The sequence below is a fragment of the Quercus lobata genome, chromosome 1, assembly GCF_001633185.2.
Source record: "Quercus lobata isolate SW786 chromosome 1, ValleyOak3.0 Primary Assembly, whole genome shotgun sequence".
NCBI classification, from domain to species: domain Eukaryota; kingdom Viridiplantae; phylum Streptophyta; class Magnoliopsida; order Fagales; family Fagaceae; genus Quercus; species Quercus lobata.
The window spans coordinates 44,674,252-44,694,017 of record NC_044904.1 but is presented as its reverse complement, the minus strand read 5'-3'; the positions used below and the strand labels follow the sequence as shown (position 1 = coordinate 44,694,017).

Sequence of the window (19,766 nt, the reverse complement as noted above, 5' to 3'; positions counted from 1 at the left end):
ACACTATATTAATCTCATTTTGAGATTAGTGTTGTCTCATTCTATTGGGAATTGTGTTGAGATTAGTGTTGAAAACTTGCTTCTTAGATTTTAATATCTTTAAAGAAGCAAAGACACTCTAATTCCAATAATAAATAAAGAGATTACTGGAAGGGTGGATGCATAGCTCGAGTTTGCTAGTGAATTAAGTACATGTTTCGTGTCATGTATGAAGCAAAACTAGACATTGCCTTCACAGTATATAGACTTTCAAAGTTTCTAAAACTTAAGGTTGATCACTAGAAAGTAATTAATTGTGATGAATATCTATTATATAGAATATTTAAAGTTAATTCTATTATTGATGTGAGTGATAATATCTATGTCTACTTAGATAATCACTACATGTAGGGGTGCTATGTGTAAGCATTAAAGAAATAAGGTGTATTTCTTACTCTACTATAGAATTAAATTGAAAGCATTGATTATAATGGTAATGGGCAAGGAAGGAAAATAGCAAAGGTTTTGATAAAGTGTCATGGCCACGACCATAGTAAGCCATTCCTTGTACAGTAGTTGTGAAACCACAATGCGTATGGTATACATGAGTTGTATACAAAGTGAACTTAGACTTAAAAGTCTAAGACAAGAATACGTAAGGCAAGTCAAGTGTGGTTGGACTAGTCCATTGCCTACGTAAATTCAAAATAGATCCTTTACCAAAATGTGTTTCGAGACTTGGTAAGGATAACATCCATTGGAATGAGATTAAAACCCTTCTTTTAAGAGAATCACCAATAGTGGGAACCCAGCCTTGACTTGATTTAATCCAAGAGGTTTAAAGGGTAACAACAAGCTATTGATACGTGGTTAGTAAGAGCACTACATTTGTGTCTCATTCAAGATGAATTAGTGCAGACTGTTACAATGAAAATAGAGGATATGTTTTAAACTCTTAATGAAGTTCATAAATCATAAATGTCTATGTAACAAGGACATAAGAAGGAACTTCACATTTGTGAACATAAGAGTGGTGCGGCTTCTAGCAAGAGTAAAAGGGTTTTCTCTTGTACATGTTCACTAAACCGGGAAGAGCACAAGGCCATAATAGTGCTAACAACATGGATTTCTAAATGTGTTGTGGATATTCTCATGTGTGTGTTATTTCCGATTTCAACACATAAGAGTTTTGGTCTAAGCACTAAGCTACCATTAACTCTGTTGATTTCTTGAGCAATTACACTAAAGGGAGGTTTAAGTTGAAAGACACCTTCCACTATGAATGATAGAATATCAATCAAATGAGACATATATTATTACAACCTAGTGGAGGATTGTTATGTGTATACATATAATAATGATATAAGGTTGGAGAGTATTTGTTTGTAAAATGAATAAAGTGGAAAATTCGAGTACTGGAATTTTCTTTATGAAAATTCAAGTTCTATATAAAAGGTGTTTATTGAAAGGACATAACCTTTCATATTAGATATATATCAAAAATACCTTTTGATAAAAGGTGTCCATTGAAAGGACACAACCTTTCATATTGGATATATATCAAAAGTGTCTTTTGACCAAAAGGTACCTATTAAATGAAAATGTACTTATTGAAGGGTTATAATTATTTGGGTATAAATAGTGGCTTATATTTATTTGATAAATACTTTTTCTCTCCCAAAAGTTAGGTTATGTTTGGTAACAGTTTTTATTTTCTATTTTCAAAAACTTGTTTTTGGGAATATAAAGAAAAAACAATTTTCTTGTATTTTAAAATCAAAAACATATTTGGTTAGTAGAAATTAAAAAGATAGTCTTTTGAAGAAAAAAAATAAAAAATACTAAAATATGTTGTTACTAGGATTTGAACTCTAATGCTAACTCATTAAATGAGATAGATTCATTAAATTAAATGCGTGTCTTCATTTACTTTTGAAAATTAGAAATTGAAAACAAACTTTTGCATGTTTTCAGTTTCCTATTTCCTTCACAAATTGAGTTTTGAGAACAGTTACCAAACATACCCTTAGTTTCTAAGAAACACAAAAAATCCTATGGGTATTCTCCAAAATTGCTATTTGTAGAACCCATAAACTTGGTTATATCCTAGGGACAAGTTTATAGAAACCCTTTAGCAACTTGCGTATGGGGACAAATATTGTCTAAAAATAACATTCAATTGTGCCTCCAAGTCAATTACTAATTTCTATTTACTTGATGTATTCGTTTTGTTCTTTTATTATTACTCCTTGATTTGGTGAAATCCCCAACAATAAGTGTGAACTTGAAGTTGAAGATGGAGAACCCAACCCCCAATCCCCATGTTTGTGTGTTTTCTCTCTCCAACATATACTTGATTCTCCAAATAAAGAATTTTTTGCCAATGCCATAGGCATTTAATTATTGAAAAAAAAAAAAAGGCACCTCACATTAAGTTGATGTTACAAGATTGACATACACTAGCCTAGCCTTAAAGCTATCTGGGGGGGGAGTGGGTCCTTCAAAATAGACAGCCACTCAAAGTGACGTAACACTTTAAACTTTAGTTTGGGATAAACGCATACTTTAATTTTTAATTGGAACTCCCTTTCATTTATTTACCTTTAAACGTGTTAAAGAAAAAGTTTTAAGTGGTTGTGGAAAGTGATGTAGACCCTATATAGATTAGGATAATTGAGTAATGAGAATCAATATTTTAAGCTCACTTGTTGAATGTCTTTCATTGCTTTAAGATACAATTGGTACGGAGAAGAAAAAAGCATAGGAGAGTCATATATCAAATTGTGGTTTCATTTTTAAGTGAGCTTTCAATTTTTAAATGAAGTTGTTATAAAGTGATTAGGATGGAAACCGAAGAAGAAATAAAAACAATACAAGATGGGTACAAGCCAAACCCATAACCTATTCCTTTGCGTGCAACAAAATTTGGCCATAACTTTTGATTATGATGCATACACATTGTAGATACTCGATTTTGCACCCATGATTTAATCAAGGAAGATGACTAGAGTGACCAATCATATACCCAAAATTCATAATTGCATTACATGCATTAATTCATTCATTGCGTATCATAAAAATGATCTTGAAGTTCTAATGGTCATGACGGTATGCCCGGTTTCCAAATCGGACCATCGGATCGAAAGATATCGCATGATCAAGTTTGCATGGTCAGCATGCATTGTATCTAGGTAGAGTCGACCACACATGATTAATTTAAATTAATTTTGATTGGTTAAACAATTAAAATTAATTAATAATTCTGTGATTGGTTGATAGTTAGTGTCTAAAATAAGATTTCTTGCATGGAAATAAAGGGGATAGTTGGATAACAATAAAATTATGAATAATCTAGACTTTATCAAGATTTAATTTAGAATATTTATCTACAAGATAATTGTTGCTAAAAAGACTTGAATTATCTAGAAAAGAGTTAAAATTTTAGAATACAGATTTAAAAAACACGTCTTAGTGCAAATTCTAGCTCAAGAAAACCTAAAAAAGGAGTCCAAAATGCACCCGAATGGCACACATTTGGGTTTTGGCCCGACGGTCTTCGGGTGACGTTAAAACACACCATTTTCAATTTTTTAGCAGAAGGACGCATCTCGGTTCGTATCCTAATCGTCTAAGCTATTTTTTCGAGTCTCCCAACCTCTATAAGTAGAGACTGCATCTCAAAATTCAGCACACTTTTTCACGCTCTCTGATTTCCCCTCTTTTTTATTCTTCTTTTCTATTATTTTCTCTCTTATGTTAAAGATGTTCTGGAGGCCCTAGCCTTAAGAATTTCTTTTTTGTAAGCAAGGTATTTTAGGTTTCAAAGATAATTGAATAAATTTCTTTGAATAAGAAGAGTACGTCCATGCAAGAGGTTGTCTTTCTTTACCCTTCTTTCTGTTTTTTATTTTATTTTATTTTATTTTGATGATGCATGATGTAGATATTCTTTTAGTTTCAATTTATAATGTTCATGCCATGTGTTGTTAATATTTTTGTTGAAATATGTTCTTAATGCTTTTGTTGTCATGATTTACCTTTTGAGTTTCAAAACTCTGCACATTATCACATTTTTTTCAAAACCAAAAACTAATCTGTATCTTCCTTAGATGCAGATCTGAATTTTTTCTAATCCAAAAACATATTTGTATCTTCCTTAGATGCAGAACTGAATTTTTTCTAATATAAAAACATATTTGTATCTTCCTTAGATACAGATCTGAATTTTTTTTAACATAAAAATTGATTTTTATCTTCTTTAGATGCAGATCTAAAATTTTTTTAACATAAAAACTGATTTGTATCTTTCTTAAATACAGATTTGAATTTTTCTAAACATAGCAGATTTTGAAATAAAAAGAAAGTCATAAGTAGTGATGTTTTGTTTGTTTGATTCATAAGTAGTGATATTTTGTTTGTTTTGTTTAATGCAAGTAGCGTAGGTTTATTTCATGGGTGTAGTCCTTTTATAAAAAAGAAATCTTTTTCTTATTTTATTTAATATAAAAAACAAATCTGATTTTTTTACAAATCTTGTTTTCTGACTTACTGAACAAATTTGATTTTTTTTTTTTTTTTTTTTTTTTACAAATCTTGATTTTTTGACTTACAAAACAAATCTAATTTGTTTTACATACAAACCGAAAACCAATTTTTTACTTTACTTCAAAACAAATCTGATATTTTTTTAAGCAAAAAACCTTGTTTTACTTAATAAAACAAATCTAATTTTTCTTCACTTAAAGCTAATTTTTTACCTATACCAAAACAGATCTGGGTTTTTTTAATAAATCAAATAAAAAAAAATTCAAAAAAACAGATCTGAATTTTTTAAAGAAGGGGACACATTCATGAAGTAGATTTATGTGATTTAGTTTTGTTCATGTGTGCAACATATCATTTATGTCATGCATAAAGGGGTACATTGGTTACAAGAGTCTAGAAGACCAGACTCTGTTTAGGCGGAATGGGTGCCTAACACCTTCCCATTTCGTAACCTAGCCTCCGAATTTAGTGTCTTTAGATAGGTAGACCTAGGTTTTATCTTTGTTTATTATTTTGGGTAGATTGTAACTAGGACAAAAAAACATGTATCGTTAGTAAATTGTAACTAGGACCCAAAGCCATGTAATACTCAATTTATCAAACATGTATTCTTTTTTATTCAATCAATGGGAATGGAACAATTCAGTCATTTATTTTGTATTTAGTTTTTTTTCTTATTTTTTTGTATAAAAAAAATAAGTGGCGACTCCACACCACTTACCCAAAAAAAGAGGTGTCTTTCAAAGCACCCAAAAATCTCTTTTTTGAAAGATATTTTTGTGGTCTCTCACACACATGGCACATATTATATGGGTGACCATCAACCTAAAGTGTTCCAGTTCATATATCACAACTACTCAACGAAACAAACTCTATTGGATAATTCACGGAGTGAGGATGTATCCTACCTATAGGCCATACATAGCTCATTTGAATAAAGTGTTTTGTTGTCACAAGAAAAAAAGAAAAAAGAGAACAACAAACTTATAATTGGACAATGAATTTCAATTTGCTCAACTAGTAAAATCTATTATCGTCGAATAAATGATTCGGAATTCAATCCCGCCTACTTCAAAAACCAATTGGTATTTGGATTTGATGAAAAAGAATAATCATCATAAAATGATGTGTGGGAAGAAGCTAAAATAACCTGCAAAAATGAGTGTTAATTTGGTATTGAATTTTCAATTTGAGCAATTAACTCACTAAACATTAGGTTTGTCGTCTGTGATAAACAATGTCGACTTATACAGTTTTATGCCTAAGACAATAAATTTAAGAATTTTTTTTTAATATTTAAATATCAATTGAATTATAATTTTTAACTTTCTATGTTATTATTATTTATTTAAAAGCTCTATTGCATTCTTTTGGAGATGCAAAATTACTAAGTTTTGCTAATATCTACTTTTCAATAGATAAAAATGAATCAACTTAATCTTTTTATGACAACCATTTGCATTCTTTTGGAGATGCAAAATTACTAATTAATTTTTGCTAATATCTCTTTGTCAATAGATAAAAATTAATTAAATTAATCTTTTTATGACATAACCAATTTTAAGTTGAATTTTATCATTTTTAATTTAAAAACAACCATAACAAGAACTGCCAGTGCCAGTAAAATTTTATACAATTATTCATGCATTTGAAAAAACTTAGTCTTTTTAAAAAATCTAGTTTTTTTTTTAAAAACATATGTGAACATCATAATTTTCATTGTCATCATTTTCTAATTCCTTTTGATAAATTTCTTGTCCATTTATGAGATTTATAGATAAATTGTTTGTTGTATTTTTTATTTAAAAACTTTCATATCCATATTGATATTTTCTACTATATATTTATAATTAATAAATAACTGCAAATAAAAGAAAACTATTTACAATATATAAAAAAATGATATGGCAAGAAATAAATTTTAATGCACAAAATAATATAATCTAATTTATTAAAGGCATTATTGCAAGTTTACATAGCAATAAAATTACGTAATGACTTAATAGTCTCAACCTGCCAATATAAAGGTGGATTAAACACGTAATTAATACTAACCAAGACAAGATTATTTTCATATAGAAGATCAAAATATCATGGTTTATTCATAACATTTAACAAATATAGATGGTCTTTGAAAAAGAAAGTTTATTTTATCCCGGGTAAGACAATGCATGGTTAAGGAAGGTAGAAATCAAATTTTCAATTTTTGATTTTGGTGGAGAGAGAGAGAGAGAGATTGTTTGATGTGTTGCCATGTAAGAGACTAGCTGATTAATATTGACAATTTTCCACATGAAATAATGGTTTACAAAATTTAAAGTTTCAAAATGTTAGGAGAAATTGATGATAATTTAGAGTTTCATATTCACATCATGTGATGTGCTCGTTTCATATTCACATCATGTGATGTGCTCAGGCTTTATATCATGCCATGTTTCTCAAAAAAAAAAAAAAAAAGGCTTTATATCATGCCATAAGTAATTTTGAAATGTCATTATTATTAATTATTGTACGCATCATGTGATAGATAATTACACCTCAACTAAAAAATATTAACAAAAGATTTGGTTCACACCTCTAAAGCTCATATGGATTCAAAGTTTAATGCTGATCTTTGCAAGAACTACCTAAGGACCATAACTTTAACTTTTGAACAGATTCTATGAAGAAAAAAAAAAAAAAACCTTTTAACTTTTTTGACGAGAGTACAAAACAGTATACTAAAAAAAATGAATGATGTAAGGATAACATTAAAATTACGTAAAGGCCGTGTATTTGAATTAAAAAAAAATGAAAAAAACTCTCAACTATTACCTCTATTATGTCAACGTTTAGAATTTTAATTCTTCACTCTAGTTAAGGATTTTTAAGAGGGCTGTTTTTTTTGTTTTTTTTATTTTTTTTAATATATTTATTTATTTTATTTTTTATGTTTTAATAGGAAAAATAGGTTAATTAGGTACTTGGTAGAAAACAAAAAAGGTCGTTTAAGATAAACTAATTGTGTGTGGCACAAACTACATCTCTTTCGTTCAGTTGCCTGGTAGTTCTCTGAGTCTCTCTCTGTTGTAAAAAAAGCCACCCGTTTATATTTATATATTTTATTTATTAATTTCATTAATGGCCAAAATGAAAAAATAAAATAAAATCCAGAGAAGAATAAGAAGAAGAATGAAGAATATCCAATTTCCATGATTGAGATAAAAAGCGTGAGAAAAAGGAGATGGAGACTGCTATATGTGGCAGATTGGCTCTCTCACCCAACCACGTCTTCGTCTCCAAACCTGGTATTTTTTTTTTTTCCCTTCAAATTCATTGTTTTTGTGTATGCTTGAATTCCAAATGCTTTCTTTCATTGATCTTCTATCTGGGTCAGATTGCTTTAATTCACTTTAAAATCCGAAGCTTGATCATTCTGATTTACATTTTTTGTGCTTAATATTTGTTCTATTAGCTTTGGACAACTGTATTTCTTTTTTGCAAAAATTTTATTGCATACCCAGAATATATGTAATATTTTCCTTCTGGGTTTTTTTTTTTTTTATTTTTTTTGAACAAAGGGCACCTTATGAGGTATTCTTAGAGAACCAAAATCACCTGGAGCAATACAAATATATGTAAGATTTTTATGCTCTAAGGGCTCTGTTCCTACTTCTTATCCACAAAGATAGAGAGGACTGGTACTTATATAAAAAATAAAAAACAAAGATAGAGAGGACTGGCAACTGGAGCTGACAACAGCTTCTCTTTCCTAGCCCTCATATCCCAAATGGGTTGGGATGGGTTGAGTTGATTTACCATATCTGCTTAAAAAAATTATACTTTATCCATCAAAGGTTATATATTTTAATATGAGTAAATTACAAATTACACCCCTAAAGTTTGGAGGTGGTTGGATTTTACACCTTAAAGTTTCAGAATTTGGATTTTATCTCTAAAATTTGGGGTGTTTGGATTTTACACTATGACATTTCAAAACTTGGATTTTACTCCCTAAACTTGTTTGGATTTTACACCCCAGAATTATGAAACTTTAGGGTGTAAAATCCAAATACCCCAAAACTTTAGAGAATAAAATCCAAACACTTCTAAAATATAAAATATAGGGGGTAAAATTCAAATTTTGAAATGTTAGGATGTAAAATCCAAATATCACCAAACTTCAGGGTGTAAAATCCAATCACCCCCAAACTTTAAGGGTGTAATTTGTAATATTCCCTTTTAATATTTTTTTAAACCCCAAATCTATAAAATTTACATTTGCAAATTTTAAGTCACATGCTTTGAAAAGAGAACATAATGACAAGGGTAAATAACCTTTTAAACCCTCTATAAATCCTAGTGACATTCAATAAAAATTGCTCTATTATTGGGTGGTTTCAAATTAAACCCTATGATTTCAAAAGTTTTAAATTAACCTTGAATTTTTAGGCAGCTACAAATTAAACCTTGTAATATCGTTAGTTTCAAATCGAACTCCGCACTTTTAAAATAATGTCAATTTTTGATAATTTGATAAAGGGAGGAGGATTTGAACTTTGGACGTCTCAATTGAAAGTACTAGGAGTTGCTAGTTGAACTACAAAATAATATCAATTTAACCCTGAACTCTTTTAGTTTGATATTTGGATCTGATGGGGGATTTGATTTGAAACAAATGAAACTATAGGGTTCAATGTGCAATCATCTTAAACCTCATGGTTTAATTTGTAACTTTTGAAACTATAAGGCTTATTTTGAAATCACCCTGAAGCATAGGATTTAAATGCAATTTGTCCTAATAACAACTTCATTAAAATCTGAATAAATTAAACTCATGAACCAAAATCAAATACAATTAGACCTTAAATAGGTAAAGTTTAACTTTTTATACCATATGTGGACAATTCGAACTTAACCATTGGTGGATTAATTGCAATTTCCCCTTTTTGTTTTTCTGAATAAGTTCAAGTAGAAGCTTTATTCTGAAAGTAAAGAAGGGTGAAGCCCAGGTGCTCAGAATTTATACAACGGCCTCTAACCAAGAGAAAAATAAAAAAATCAACCTCCAAGTTAAGAAATAACTTTAGTTTATGCTGGCAGTAAACATGTAGTTTATGCAATGGCCTCTTGATTGAGCAGTGCCTTTGACAGTATAATATATATGTAAGTGTATATTTATATGGCAAAACTTAGGTACAATTCCTTAGGTGTTGTACTTCAAATTCCTCATTTGAATTAAACCATGTGGATGCATTGACCAATGCAACACAAAAGGTGTTATCTTCCCCCACAAATCACAATAGGTCTGCAGTTTGTAGAAACTGAATCTAAATTTGTTAGCTGCATTCTATATGTTGGGATTTTCATCATGTTTTTGTATCTGAACTTCAGTGGGTTATATTTACTTGGTGCTTTGGGAATCCTATATCAAACATTGAAAGACACCAGATTTTGATAGTTTGATTGGAAAGTGAGTATCATTAGTGTAATACCCTGCATACTTTTATTTGAGTTTACTATTATTTTTGTTATTTTAAAGATAATTGATGGGCCATAAGTATTCTTTTTATTAGTAACTACAGCCCACTAAGCCCACATCTCTAATACAAACTACAGGGTAGAGGAAGAGATAATCAGGGTTTTCATAGGAAGGGTTTTATCAAAGAGGCTAAGAGGTATTTTTTCCTTGGAGTTAATTGAAGAGGCAGCTGATTGTTTCAGGTATGATTTTTCATCCATTAGAAACAAAGAATTAAAGGATTTAAAATTTTATCTTAGAAACATTGGCGATATGTAGAATTGTTTCTAAGAGATATCTTTTCCTAAAAGTTGGTCGTTGAATCCTAGATTGAGCCACGGAATTTCTAGAATCCGTAATTTTGGCTAAGTCTTCTTCGGTTTTGCATGTATAAATTATATATATTGCCATCAAGTCTTCTATTAGATTTGTGCATATTAGGTCCTACTAGATTTCCCACGTTTTCCTTGATTATATCACTAGTTTAGGATTGACCCTAAAGAGAAGGTGGCGGTCAATCATAACGTGAAGTCTTGTAGTTGGTTATATGTGATATTTGATATACTGGATGATTGTTTTAGAATAACTAATAGCTATATTCAGATTGATGTTTCTACGTGTGGGAATTAGTTTTGCCTATATTATGACTCTAGGAAAAAAATAAAAAAATAAAAAAAAATAGAAAGAGAAGGTTGTGGAGTACTATAGTGTTTTAGGAAGTAGTTTATGATCATGAAATTTCTTGCTTATTGATTAAAGTAATTTTCTGTTTAGAGCTTACGGAAGACTAAAAGTGCTCAGCTGTGTTCGAATATATTAGCAAGAGAGGTAAGTAATTATGCAAAATATGCACAAGTTTTGTCGTTTAGGTTCTTAGATGTCAAGGTTTTTTTTTTCAAAAGTCATATTTTTAAGTTAAAGTTTCCTAAAGTTTATTGAAAGCATTTTTATATCATTAAAAGAGAAATTTCGAATTTTAATTAATGTTTTGAATGTCCGAATCTCATTTAAAAGATGATTTCTAAACTAAACTCTTTTTAGAAAATAATTGAGTTTCAATGTAAGTTTCCAAAATGGTGTTTGTTCTTTAAATTTGTTAAAACCAAGTGATTTTAAGGTTATATTCCTATTCTCCAAATGGTATTTAAAATGTTTCTTTTAGCAAATTTAAATTTTCATATTTACTAAAGAATTGTAATATATTTACATAAACTCCTCAGTCGCTATTCGTTTCCCAAGAGAGTCAAGCATCCTTTAATTTATATTCTATTCAATATTGTGATCTTTGATATGCCTCTGTATTTGAAAATAAATTGTTAATATCAAGTAAATTATTTTATTTTGTATAAACTTTGCTTTGTGATATGTGACTTAAAATAAGTATTTTTAGAATTGATCAGATATATCAGATATGTGTGTAAATCCGCTCACAGGATTGTATGTGAGAATATGTGTTGATCCCTCACCAACAGGGGTTAGATGTTGATATCCGCTCACAGGATTGTATGTGAGAATATGTGATGTGTATATGTGACACTGTGCTCTGATCAATTATCTGTATGTGTTTTCGAATAACTTTAAGATTTGATTATATACATGTGTTTAGTGGTTCTTTATATGTTTGGAAAACTATATCGAATATTTTGAGTGAAATTGTGAAATCAAACTCGTGCTTTGCTTGACTCTATTCTGTTGTATATTGTGTATAATTACTTATTCGATGTGTGGCTCACCCCATCAATTACAATTTTCAGATTAAAGTTGGTTGGGGAACAGAACCTTTGGATTGCTTAATAAGGTGCAAGGTAGAGCGTGGGAGTTTTAGGCAAAGTCAATAATACTTGAAGTCTTAAAAGATTATTAGTTATTTCTTTTATTTCCGCTTTAGATTGCACTGTATTTTGGAGATTATTCTAAATTTGAGGAGTTTGGATTTTTGTAAGAGATTTATCAATAGCATTGTTTATTTGGAGTTTTGAATTATGTTTAAATTAATCATGTTTATTGAGTGATATTAGTTCAACAAGTTAGTCATGCATCAAAATTCATGTTCCATGGATTTGGGTCGTGACAATTAGTGGTAATTGATGGAGTACCTGTTACTGCTTAAGGATGCATGTTTTTCCACAAGTTGGTTGCTTTTTTGACTCCTTAAAGTGTGGTTGCTGTGCTTGATTTTATGGACTAAGTTTCTCCATCACTTTATTATACTTGTAACTTGTAAGTTGCGCTAGAATTTTGTTTTCACCAACTTGTAGTGGATCCAATCATAATAAAGTAACTAAATTTTACACTGGCTGTCAATCTATGACAACCCTTCTCCTTTTTCTGGGTTTGACACTGGCTGTGAACAAAATATTTGACACTAAGCCCAGACATAGATGGAGTTGTTGTATTGATTTCATTAAGCGTTTCTTCTAGGTCTTAACCAAAATATTAGTATTAATTTTATGACCTTTATCTAGGTTAAATGATTTTTTCTTTTGTTAAAACTTTACAGTTGGATATTAAAATTCTTGATTAAACATTAATAGATTATATTAAAAGCACTTGGAATGCTTATAAGATATACATTTTGCTTGGTGATTTCTAATCATTACTGTTCAAAAATCCTGATGACGTGAGTTCATATTTTTTTATTAGTTTTTTGCTGAATATGCTTTGCCGTACTTCTTTCTAATAGCTTTTTCCTTTCATGTTGCCTTGCCTAATCTGATTTCTTTTTACTTTTTAACCTAATAGCATGAATTGAGATTAGTTTTTTCTTTTTAGGTGAAAATACTATTTTGGTCCCCCTATATTTTAGTGTTATAGTCAATTTAGTCCCTACATTTTAGTAGCAATCAATTTAGTCCCTATTATTTTCAACTTGTAGTCAATTTAGTCCCTACTATTAATTTACTAACAGCAAATGTCTATGTGACAAACGGTTTGTACAGTAAGCATGACTAAATTAAAAAATTAAGTGAGATTTATTGGCCATGTCAGTGCTTAGTTGGAAAAAAAACCACATCAACCTTTACAAATATATTTCTTTTCTTTTCTTTTTTTACTCTATTTTTTCTTTCAATTTTCCTACGATTTCTTAAAAAATTAATTTTATTTTCCCACATTCTTCATTGTTCTTCTTCCCAAACCCAGAAAATTCTTCGTTGTTCTTTCCCCAAACCCAGGATAGCCCTCCGTCTCTCATAATCTCTTATTCCTCACTTAACGACTGGTGCTTGTGCCACCTATCTTTGACCGCCACCACAAGAACCGCACTCACCGCAACTATTATCTCTCTAGATAGCACAATCAAGTCCTTTATGGGTTCTCTCCCTCTCTCCAAACCACTCCCTCAAAACAAAATTAGGAAGAAAAATCCCATTATCAACTACCACAACTGAGCCAAATCCGGATCTCATGCCTTAGAAACTAAACCTTCTTGGGATTTCTCATCCTCATCCTCCTCTCCCATGCGGATCCAAATCCCAATCGCTCCAAATCCAGCCCCTTAGTGGACCTCCAATTCTAATTCAAAATGGTCTAGAACGATTGCTCTATTCAAGTTTGCCAATTTGACATGCAACTCGGATCAGATCCATGTCCTCTTCGTTTGGTTAACAACTGCATATGAAAGTTTTTATCCTCTGTATGGGTTTCTAGTGGCCTAGGCTGCTATACATTCACTTGGTATACAATGAAAATAAAATGAAAATTATGTTTGATTAAAGAAAGTTAAAAGAAAAATAAAGAGAGGAAAGAAAGAAAAGAAAAGAAATATATTTGTAAAAGCTAATGTGGCATTTTTTTTTTTTTTTTTTTTTGCCAACTAATCACTGACATGGCCAATAAAATTTAGACACGTCCTCATCTCATTTAATTTTTTAATATTAGACATGTCAATCTTACGAACTGTTTGCCACATAGATATTTTCCGTTAGTAAGTTAACGGTAGGGGCCAAATTGACTATATGTTAAAAATAATAGGGACCAAATTAACTGTTATTAAAATGTAAGGACTAAATTGACCGTGATACCAAAATATAGGGACCAAAACAGTATTTTCGCCTTCTTTTTATTAACTAATAAATAATAGTGGAACCCCAGAGCTTCACATGTCAATCCCTTTAAAAAAAAAAAAAAAAAAAAATGAATAGAGCATTATTTGAGGGTCATCTGTCTTCTTGAACAAATGTTTGACTGGTTTTCATTGATGATAATAGTTGAAAATATCTACAACAGGGGACAAAAATTCCCTATGTAAAGGACAATGCACAAATCATGGGATTCCCATGGCTGTATCAGCAACAGGACAGGGTAAAAGAGGAGGTTTGTTGGAGAGACCAATTATTGAGAAAACTACTCCTGGCCGTGAATCATAGTTTGATTTGAGGTATAGGCAAAATTTTGATGCTGCTTATTTTCAAATAGTTTTGACATGTAATTAGTTGTATCTTTACTCTTGTTTTCAGATAAGTAATAGGAACCTTTATTAAAAAGAGAGGAAAAACCTCAAGTACACTCTATTTGTTTGGATAGAAAACCTTGTATAAAGATAGTTTTCTGTCTTTTCTAGTGTTTGGTAGTATTAGAAAAAATAAGTCAAAGAAAAACTATTTTTGATCAACAGAAAAAAGTATAGCTTATTTTTAAAGATTGTTTTCCAATATTTTTTTTTATTTTTTTGAAAACAACTGTATCTCACAATAAGCTAAATAAGGGAATTTTATTTTTCAGCTAATTTAAGATTTCTACCAAACATAGGAAAATGAGATGGTTTTATAGAAAATACTTTTTGGAAAATGATTCATTTTCTAGAAAACATTATCGCCGAAACAAACAGAGAGAATAAGAAATGTTTTTAAAGATTATAATATAAAATTCAAGAAAATATAAAGAAGAAGAAAAAGTAATACTACCAAAAGCAGAAATCCAGTCATATAAAGATCTCAAAAATAGACTCTTTTATCTTTCCTACTTATCAAATAGAGATTTTGATTCCTAGAAAGCTCAACACATTAAAGGCTCAATTATCTCTCTCTCCAAGTGCTGTATTCAATGATCCTTAACCCCATGAATTCTGCACCTGTTATGGGTTCAATCAAGCTAGACGTTTGAAAGGAGAAGTACCATTATTCTACCATTATTAAAATGAAAAAATGTATAAGTTAAATACTATGGTTTAAGTTACTTTTCTGACTAAAGATTGAATGGCAGTGAGGAGTTACAAAAACCAATAGAGGGTAAGACAAAGGAATGTCAGTTCAGGTCGTCTTGTTATGTGCAATGTTGAGTGAAAGGCAATGCATGCACTAATAAAGGTGGTGTGCAGGCTGAAGATAGTGTAAGGACAAAAAGAACTTGGTTGAAATTAGGAGAGGACATGGTAATTAGGACTTAACGGCGGTACTGCAAAGAACTCCTGTAGCCAATTCTAATTACTTGTACATATAGTTTGTTGCTTTTCATTAATTGGGTAATGTTTCTAATTTAAATGTTGGTTTTTAACCACTTAAGTATTTGTTTTATAATTTGTTGATGTGATTATTAAGACATCTGTTGTTATATTCAAAGTCCCTCATAATATGAAATCCCCCTGCTGAATCAAGTTAGTAGTTCGGTGATTGAAATATTCATCCTCATTTCTTTTCACCAGATTGAACTCTCTGAGTAAAGGATATATTGTATTAGAATGCATTTGCGCTAAACATGGTGCTAAATGTTTCTTTCTCATAGAATATAATGAAATGGAATGCAGCAGTTTTAACGTTGTTATTTCCTGACTGTTAAGGAAATCAAGGAAAACGGCTCCACCTTATCATGTTATACTGCATAATGACAACTACAATAAACGGGAATATGTTGTCCAAGTACTGATGAAGGTTATCCCTGGGATGACTCTTGATAATGCAGTTAATATTATGCAAGAAGCACACTACAATGGCTTGGCAGTGGTGATAATTTGTGCCCAGGCAGATGCCGAAGATCACTGCATGCAACTAAGGGGCAATGGACTTCTCAGCTCAATTGAACCTGCAAGTGGCGGGAGCCGAGGACAGGCCCAGTGAAACCACATGGTTTATTGATTTTACTGCTCTCTTGTAAGGTATTCGATGTACATAAACCAGCAGTACTCATATTTTAATGAATCTTGCTCATCCTATTGTCAAATTAAGACAGGGATGGTTGTTGATTCGAATAAAATTGGTTTAATTTACAGTTACGACCTAGAATACAATGTGTTATTTTAGGAAATCGCATTAGGATATTCCTACTCCATTTGAGTGGAGACTAATCCTTATGCATACACGAAATCATCCTCTTACCACTTCAAGCAAGTTATTCTGTGGGAATCAAACCTAAGCTGACCCATGAGTTAATTAAAGATAATTAGGATATATTCATGAACATTTTATTCTCAAGTCATCACCTCATTCAAGCATATACTATAGGAACATCAGTTGGTGCTAGCTCCCATGTCCATCCAGTAATGATTCTGGTACTCATGTTCACTGACTCACTGGACTTCTAGAGTTGGACGATTATTATTGGTCATATAATGCAATTACATGTGGTTTGGAAATCAGTCCACGGCAACAATAGCTAGAAATGCCTGGTAGGAAATTGAGTATGTTTGGATGGGAATATTCCATGCACAACTTCCTCTCTCTTGTACTCTCTTTTTCTCCCATCTCCCTTGATTCAAACATAGAATTAAATGTATATCTAAAAGCCTTTATTGATTATAAACTAGCATATTCACGTGCTAATATGTGTGTTTAGAGGCTCTTCAATTTTAAATAAAAAAAATACAAAATTTTTAAAGTTTCAAGTGGTTATATTTTATTTATTTTTTATGTGAAGTAGTTATATTTTAAATTAGAACATATGTTTTGTGGAATTTGAATTTTATATTTCTCAATTTACCTTTATACCCTTAATTCATTTTATTGTTAACCTGGAAAGCACCGACGCAGCTACAGGGGTGCTGCATCGACATTTGACGCCGTTGCCCAAGCGTTTTCATTTTTTTTTTTTTTTTTTTTTGGATTCGCGCCGACTTGGATCAACTCAGTGCCGATTCGTGCCGAATTGGTTAGTATCAGCCGACCGAAACCAACCAATTCAAGCCTTATCGGCTGATTCAGGCCAATACCGACTTTGAATCAAGCCGAAATTCAAGTAAGAATTATTAAAAAAAAAAAAAAAAAGTGCAAAAACTTTTTTTTTTTATTTTAAAAAAACCCTAAAACCATCGCTGCCTCTCTCTGCTCTCTACCTCTCTCTACTCTCTGCTCTTTGCCCCTCTCTCTCTGCATTCTAATTTCAATGTTTTAGTTTCAAACTTGTGGATTGTATTTAATTTATGAACATCATGTTTTAGTTATCATCTACTGTTGCTCTTAAATTTGGTATATGTTTATATAATGTGAAAAAAATATGCTTAGCAATATATAGAAAATAAAAATAAAAATATTTTTAATAATTTTTTAATCACCGCACCCCGCTGCACCCCACCCTACTTAAGGGTGTCAATGTTTGACCCAACTCGCGAACACGACATGAACTCGACAACGGTTTTTACGGGTTAGGGTTAGACCTTAATGAGTTTGGATCATAAACGAGTTGACCCAAAAGCAACATGATAAGAAACGTATCATAAGCGGGTCAACCCGCGCAATCCACAATAGAAATGTTTAACACGTCAATTTATTTTGTCAACCCGAAATGACCCACTTAACACAACCTATTTAACTCATATAACAAATAAATATTCATTTTAGATTTGTCAAATACATTTTATATGCAACATTTATTTTAAATTTAAAAAGAAAAGTGAGTAATTACAAAAACTTACAAATGATATAATTGGAAATTGAAACTTTACAAACCCTAGATCTCTAAACCCTACAAACCCTAAATCTCTAAACCTTCTTAAAAATATTTATTTATTTATTTATTTTTATTTTAGCCGTACTACTCACTCTACTATCTTATAGTCTCTCTCTCTCTCTCTCTCTCTCTCATGTGTTTAGTGAGTTATAGAATTTAAGAAAACCATTTTCTTGGTGTTTCAAAATTTTGCAGTAGTTTTTTTTGCATAATGTTTTTGTTCTATAAACTTTGAATCTATGTACTGTTGTAGCTTTTTTCTTGTGCCATGTTTTTTTTTTTTTTTTTTTTTTTTTTTTTTTTTTTTTTTTTTTTTTTTTTTTTTTTTTTTTTTTTTTTTATTAGCGTTGGACACCATTTGCATATCTTGCAAGTGGGTTTATTGAGATAGTTTATAAACTAGAATTTATGGATGATAATTGTAGCATAGTCAGGATTAGCCTACTTTTTACTCCAATTCTTTCAATATTGATATTTAGCATTTGGAAAGTTCAAAGGATATTATATTTTTGTTGAACTATGTTATTTTATTTTTGTTAAACTATGTTATTTTGAATTTGGGTTGAAGTGTATACTTTTGTTTTGGAGTATAAAAAACTTATTTCTAGATGAATGTTATATTTTTGTTGAACTATATTATTTTGAATATGGGTTAAAAACTTGAAGTGTATGCACTGCTTTTGGGATGTAAAAAAAATTATTTCTAGATGAATGTTGTTAGGACATTTGTGAATCATATTAGGAACATATGTCAATATAGAATTGGCTAATCTTTTGACAAAACGCACTTTACTTGTAATTGGGTAGATCTAGGATGTGTTTAATACTTCAAGGAACAAGGTTTCATGTCAAAATGTTAAAACCATGCAAGTCTGTCTAAGAATCAAGTGAAGAAGTGCTAGATTTTAAAACTCGACAACTAGCTTGACAGCTAGTATTTATTGAGGTTTAAAAGGCTGTTTAAGCCCGATGCTCAACAGTTGCTCGATAAATAGGGTATCTATCGAGATTTAAGAAAATCAGCTTTTCAGATTTGATTTCACTCCAATCCATATGTAGATGTTTGGGTTTTCTTTTCTCACAACCCTAAACATATATAAGGATTGTTTTAAGGGCCGTCACAGTGGATGCACCTCAATGCAAAAGTTTTCCACAAGCATATTGTGAACCAGAGACATATGCCCTAGTTCATCTTTTTCTTGAAGAAGCTACTGTGTTTGTACGCTGTAGAATTCTGTAACCAAGGAGTTTCGTGATCTTCATCGTGTTGATGAACTGAAGAACTTTGCAACCAACATCCTTCTTAAGTTGGTGTGTAAACCGCGTACTAGAATCCGCACATCGAATTGGTTAGTCACGTACTAGGAGCCGTGCATTAAAAGGAGAGATTGTCACTACAAAACAAGTCTAATTGGGTATTGGGGAACTGTAGGTTGGTATAAGGTATTAGGATTCTGTAAGGTTGAATTTAATCAACCATTTTGTTGGCTTTATTCCGTACTAATTTGCTTGTAATTCAGCACTTAAAAACTCTGTATTTAGGTGGGAATCATGTAAGGGTAGTGTGTGAGAGTGTGTGAAGAAATACTCATGAATGTGCATTGAAGTAAGGACTCACGACTGGATCTCGCGAGTGGCTCGCGACTGGCAAGCCGCCAGATGATGCACATGAGTGAAGCATGCAGAAAACCTGAACTGTTATGCTAGTTGTACCACTACAGAACAAAAAGTCCAGACAGACCATTCAGTTAGCTCGCGGCTTGGACTCACAACTCAGTCAAGTCGCGAGACCAAGTCGCTAGTCCACTCTGTCTGGGAAAAACTAACTCTTCGCATTCCTTTCTTACTCCAATATAAATACCTC

The 19,766-nt window shown here is 31.0% G+C and overlaps 1 pseudogene; it reads left to right on the top strand.

Moving 5' to 3' along the window:
• The first annotated feature begins 7,553 nt into the window (after positions 1-7,553).
• LOC115990834 lies at positions 7,554-16,226 on the top strand (annotated as a pseudogene).
• The last annotated feature ends 3,540 nt before the right edge of the window (positions 16,227-19,766 follow it).